Source organism: Pteropus alecto, unplaced genomic scaffold, assembly GCF_000325575.1.
Source record: "Pteropus alecto unplaced genomic scaffold, ASM32557v1 scaffold152, whole genome shotgun sequence".
In the NCBI taxonomy this organism is placed as follows: domain Eukaryota; kingdom Metazoa; phylum Chordata; class Mammalia; order Chiroptera; family Pteropodidae; genus Pteropus; species Pteropus alecto.
This window is the reverse complement of record NW_006432227.1, coordinates 7487038-7493031: the sequence shown is the minus strand read 5'-3', so window position 1 is coordinate 7493031 and position 5994 is coordinate 7487038. Positions and strand designations below refer to the sequence as shown.

Genomic DNA, 5994 nt, shown 5'->3' with positions numbered 1-5994 from the left:
AGTATCTCTTTTTAATTTCTTGTTCAATGCTACTACTTTAAGTTGAGAACAAAGTAAAATCAAAATTATTGAACTTGATATAATAAAATAAGTTTGTTGCTGATGAAGGCAGGATACCTCTACTGAGCATGAAGGGAGTGATATGTTCTGCCAAAGATATGCAGTGGACAGAGCACTCTACATCTCTTGGAGGTATTAGAAGGAACTGCTCAGTTTGGGGAATGCAGGATCGCTCCTACCCTTTCAGTTACTCATTTAGGCTTTTTTCTTAAGGCAGCACAAAATGAGAACAAACTAAATATTAAAGGTTTAGTCTGAAAGCTGAAAGTATTCTCTTCACTTCTACTTTTTAAAAATTAAGTAAAGTGTTATAGTGGTGATAAAAGTAAGAAATAATATTTGGTAGACATTCATTGCCAAAAACTGTATCTTAAGATGCTTCGGTAAATTCTAGCTGTATTGACAGATGAACAATATGCTTTATTACAATGCCTTTCTCAAGAAAGAAAACTTCTAGAAGGAACGTAGGCAGACATTTTTAAAACATCAAAAATGACAACTGATACTATTCACCATAATTCATCATCACCATTGTCAACATTTACACAATCATTAATAATTACTTGACCAACGGGCATTGAGGACCTGTATTAAAGATTCACCAAAATTACATTCTCTTTAATGCTGTAGAAATGAACAGTTACATAAATAAATTCCTCTCTTCCCTCCCAAATTCCAAGAAGTGATTTTTCCCCCAGAAAAATAACTCACTTGTATCAACATTATCACCTTATCCCACTTGTTATACAGTCAAAGTCTACAAATATTAAATTATGCCTAATATTCTCTATATAAATATTGCTGTTTTTGGCTAGATTAGGTGTTTTTTTATTATTATTATCTTTTCTTTCTAAGTTCTTTCTAAATTCTAAAACAAACTTTTGAGAAATACATGGGAAAAATAAGTGGATTAAAGTTAACTTATGGCCTCTATAGAGTATGAGTAATATGAATATTCTATTCACACTCTCTACAATGAGAGTATGGGTTCTGGAGCCCAGACTGAGAAAGTCAGTTTGCTTTCACAATGCAACCACACGTGCCCAGATAATGCTTGCATCTGGTCATGTATTAAATGTGCTTTATTTATTTGATTTCATTCAGATCAATATTATCAAGGCAGAGGTTGAATTTTAGAAATACTCTAACAGTATCTGAATTTACAATCATAGAATTGAAGCTCAGTGATATTAAAATCATTCTTATTGATACTAAAAACATTCTCATACAAAACGGTAGAGAGGTGGGAGTAAAGCTTGAGCCCTACTAACTCACGATTTCAGCTAAAGTAGGCATTAATTTGTTGATTCCTTAATTTATTTTTTCAATAAACAGACCATGCACCAGGTACTATTCTCAACATACAATAAAAAACAATATGTCATACAATTATTTACTCTGTCTAGTGCCACATCTAGCAAGGCAGTTTTATATTCTATGAAATTTTTGCATTCGGGGTATTACATAAACAATCTTTCCAGAAATACATGAAAAAAAAAAGTGAATTAAAGTTAGTTTATGGCCTCTATAGAGTATTTTTGATATGAAAATGCTATTCATTGAATATTTTCTTTGCTTTTTATCACCCCTGAAACTGTCTCAATTGGCTTGGACCCTTAGTCACTCAATTGCAAGGCTGAAAAGGCATCTTGATTGCTTCCTCTTCCAGCTTCATTTTCACACTTGAGCATCAGAGTCACTGTCTCATAACAAAAAATTTTATCATGTTACTCTTTTATTAAAAAAAATAATTAAAATATTTTTATAAAACTCTCTAATGGGTTTCTATTTCTATTAAAAAAATGACTGATCTAAATTCATTGACATGTTATAACTAGCGTGACATGAATGGGTTTCAATGTTCCTCCCAGAGTAGTCTCTGACTGTGCTGTCAGAGAACCCAAGCCGTGACCACTCAGGCTTATTGACTGTTTATTTGAGGCTCTTTCATGCCTCTGTGCTCTTAAACAAGTGATCCTGCTCCCTGGAGGGCATTTGCCTCCCACATCTGGAGAAATCCTACTCACCCTTGATGTCCTAGCTCCACAGTCACTTCTGTAAATCCTTGGTTTTCTGACCTAAGCAGAGATAATTTGTCCACTCTTCTGTACTCCCATGAGCCTTAGTACATTTCGATTATTTGAAACTCAATACGTCGTGCATTCTTTTCATGAACTACAGATTTTTTTACAACAACAGTCCTTCCATATTCATTCTTTATATACATACAGACTAGTATCTGAAATGAAGTAAGTCCCAAATAAATGTTTATCGGTTGAATAATTGTAGCACTCATATATACACACAAAGGACACAAATACTATACACACAATACTCTGGACAGGTGACCTGGCAGCTACTTATGGCCTTTGCAGTCTTTTTTAAACATTAATTTGGGAGTTTAACTTGTCTTGACTTTCTAATGTATCTCACTGTTCTGTTAAGAAAGCAGAACCAAAAATGAGTAACATTACATTAAAAAATCCTATAAACGAGACTTATTCACAATATGGAATGCAAACCCAAGGAGAGTTAATATAAATTTCTTTGCTGAATAACATAAAGCTCTTCTCAGGACTGATTAGCATAAACAGGACAAGAAAGACATTTCACAGGGTATATCACTTTCTTTTGCTTTTTCCTCATGTACATTGCATTATAAACGAGAAATAATTCAGTTAGAGTTAGGTATAGGAGGATAAATGTGTAGAAATTTCTTTTCAAATAGAATTGAAAATAAATGTACATATTATTACATAAAACAAGACATTAAGCAGCAAAGAAATATAAGGCAGAAAGGTTTTCAGAATCAAGACAGAGTGTGTGTGTGTGAGTGTGTGTGTGTGTGTGTGTGTGTGTGTACAGAGGTATGAGATTCCACAAAGGGCTTGTATACTATAAGACTGAAGTATGAGGTCTGCTAAAAGCTCATGTTTAATTATAAAGTAAAATTAAGCATAGATGTACAGCAGGTGAGTATAGCCTTTCAAGTTATTGGGTCCTTTAATTCATTTTACATTAGATTTCACTGCATTGCTCATTAACACTTGTATCTTAGCTTCCTTCTGTGGATTCTCTTTCTATATTTGCCCTTAAAAGTAAAAAATTACGTCTCTGCCTTTTTTATCTTCAACAAATGCTGTATATAAATAAGGCATTTACATAGATTAACAATACCATACCCTGGCCCTTCATCAGAAAATCTAATTTAATCTTTCTGAGTGTGCCAAGTATCAGAAATTTTTAAAATCTCAGCAGATAGGAAAGTCTAATAAGTACCCAGAGCTGAGAAGCCTAGTACCATATAGTTAACCTAGAAGATTTCTCAATTAGGAAAGGTTGCATTGCTCATCACTGTGAAGGCCATATTTATTTCTGGAGCTTTGGTGCCTGGGTTTGAATCCTAGATCAGCCACTAGCCAATTGTGTGACTTCAAGCTGATTACTTAACCTCTATATTAGATTCCCTATAAACAAAAAAAAGTAAAAAAAATATTATCTACTTTCAGCAGTATTAAATGAGTTAATATTTATAATGAAACTATGAGAGTGTTCCACATAGTAGGTGTTACTTAAATGTATGTAAAATAAAATAAATACGCACATACTTTCTATTCTCCTTTACCACCACCCCACAGGATAACAACTCTCATATGTGTAACACTAGCATGATTCCTGTTAAGTCTCACACCTTAACGTTCATATAGTGATCTTGATTTTACCTCCCAAATGTTATAAAAATGAAATTTGAAATATGTATTTAAAATGTATTAAAATCCAAACAAGTAGACTATGATGATTGGACAACTTTGTTAGAGAACCATGAAAGAAATTTGTATACTTGTTATATCCATCTGAAATCAGAACTTTTACAGCCTAGAAAAGACATGTCATAAAAAATTCTCAGAGCAGAAGTTATGCCCCCCTTAAACTGTATACTTCTAGGATCGAAGCAGGAAATTTGCTTTCTCTCTGCCCCCAGTTCCAACCCTGCTCAGTCCAGCCTCACAGTGTCCCCTGGCACAGCTAATGCTGTGACATCAATTTATGATTTGTTATTCAGTCCAAAGATCCAAAAGTACTCTAATGTTATAAAACTTTCCTCTTAGAGATGTCCTAAATATTTTAGACTATACATATTTATACCTTGTGAGTCAACTGTACTTTGATGGATAAGTGAATCCATTTTTATGAGCATTTTATCTCTCCTTTGTGTGCCAAGAATTCTATACCAGGAACCCAGTACAAATGCTAATGTCTGCTCCCAGTGACACATACTGAACTCAGATATCCAGCAGTGGTACAACATTGCCTCCTCTGTGCCTAATGACATTTGAAAATTATTTTTATGGGAAACATCATAGAATCATGATCAAATATATGGGTTTGGAATTCATTCACTCAGTGTCCCTAAGCTATAATTCAGTAAGCTCTGCATATTTTCTGTGCAGCATCATATTCCTAAAGGATAAATAAATCGCTACTTTTGATTCAAATGCTTTTAGCCAAGGTGTAAATGACCGATTAATGTGATTAATTATTTGATTTAATACACACCCTGCACATCTAAAATTATTTGTTTTTACTTGATTGGATGATTTTGTCATGTTAAGGGTTAGAAAGATCTACTGTCGATCTCTCTATTTATCCATCTATCCATCCATGCATCTGGCCTCCATATATCAATATATTGTCTGTCTGTCTGTCTGTCTATCTATTTCCTCTTCTAGCTATACATCTATCTATCTGCCTCTGCCTTCCTATCTATTTCTCTATCTGTCTATCTAGTTTTAGTGGAAGGAAAAATAAAAGTGTTTGTGTAACCCATGAGTCAGAAGTATTAAATCCTAGAAACAGCTCCTTAATTAAATAGATATATATTTTGCAAATTATTTTAATTTTATAAGGATAATAATGTACTTTTAATGGATAGTATAGTAATCCCTTCCAAAAATTAATCCTACCTAATCTTTAAAAATGTTCACATGCATACTCATATAGCACTACCTCCTTCACATATCTATATATGTTAGTTTAACTCCTTTAAAGCCATTTTGCTCAAGTCTAAACTAACAAACACAAGCCTCTTTTTTTTTTCTCTAGCTAATAATGATTGATTATGTGACCCATTTCAAATCAATAAAACCAGAGGATATGTTTGCTGAGACCTTTTAGAAATGTTCTTTTTCTTTTTTTTCTCTGAATGCTGGTATACAAATGTCTGGAGCTGCTTTAGCTACTCTAAAACCTTGAGGAAAATGTGACTAGAGACAGTCACATACGAGAGATGACAAATTTAGAAATCCCAGGGAAAAAATGGAGACTCTTACTCAAACTTGAATGAAACTCAACCATCGAGAATTTTGATGATTTGAGACCATAAATCCCTTTTTGTGTTGAATTTTATACTTTGAGTTGCATTAAGAATTTGGCAATTCACTTAACTGTTCTAAAATTCTGTTATTTCAAATCCAAAATAGACATATAAATAGTCAGAACCTCATGAAACACATTTATGAGTTAACGCATACAAATTGGTTATAATAACTGGCACACAGGGAGCCCATTTCAAAATGGTTGTTAAAATTTTCAACTTTATAACAAAGGGGTAAAATTTCATTTCTTTTAATTGTAGCAATTTATGGTACAAATTGAAACAATACTCAATCATCACTTTACAAAATAACGTACTCATTATTGTAGATTAATCATCCGGTTACAGGATTTTGAATATATCCAAATCATTCAGTGTTGTGCCATGAATCACTAAATGCAATCTGAACTCTTTCAAGACTGATATTCAACTGTTTTTTTCATTCAAAAGTTAAACTCCTCAGATTCTCCAAACCTCCCCATGGAAATTTATTTACTGACTAACAAAAATTAGAGTGCTGGCAATTAATTGTTGGGTAACAACTCTGAGCATCTCATATA

General features: G+C 33.1%; 1 protein-coding gene across 2 annotated transcripts in view; it reads right to left on the bottom strand.

Annotated features, from left to right (window-relative positions):
* The window catches only part of CDH12 (cadherin 12), a 332500-nt gene that overhangs the window by 69594 nt on the left and 256912 nt on the right, over positions 1–5994 (bottom strand). The gene's annotated exons all lie outside the window — the stretch shown is intronic.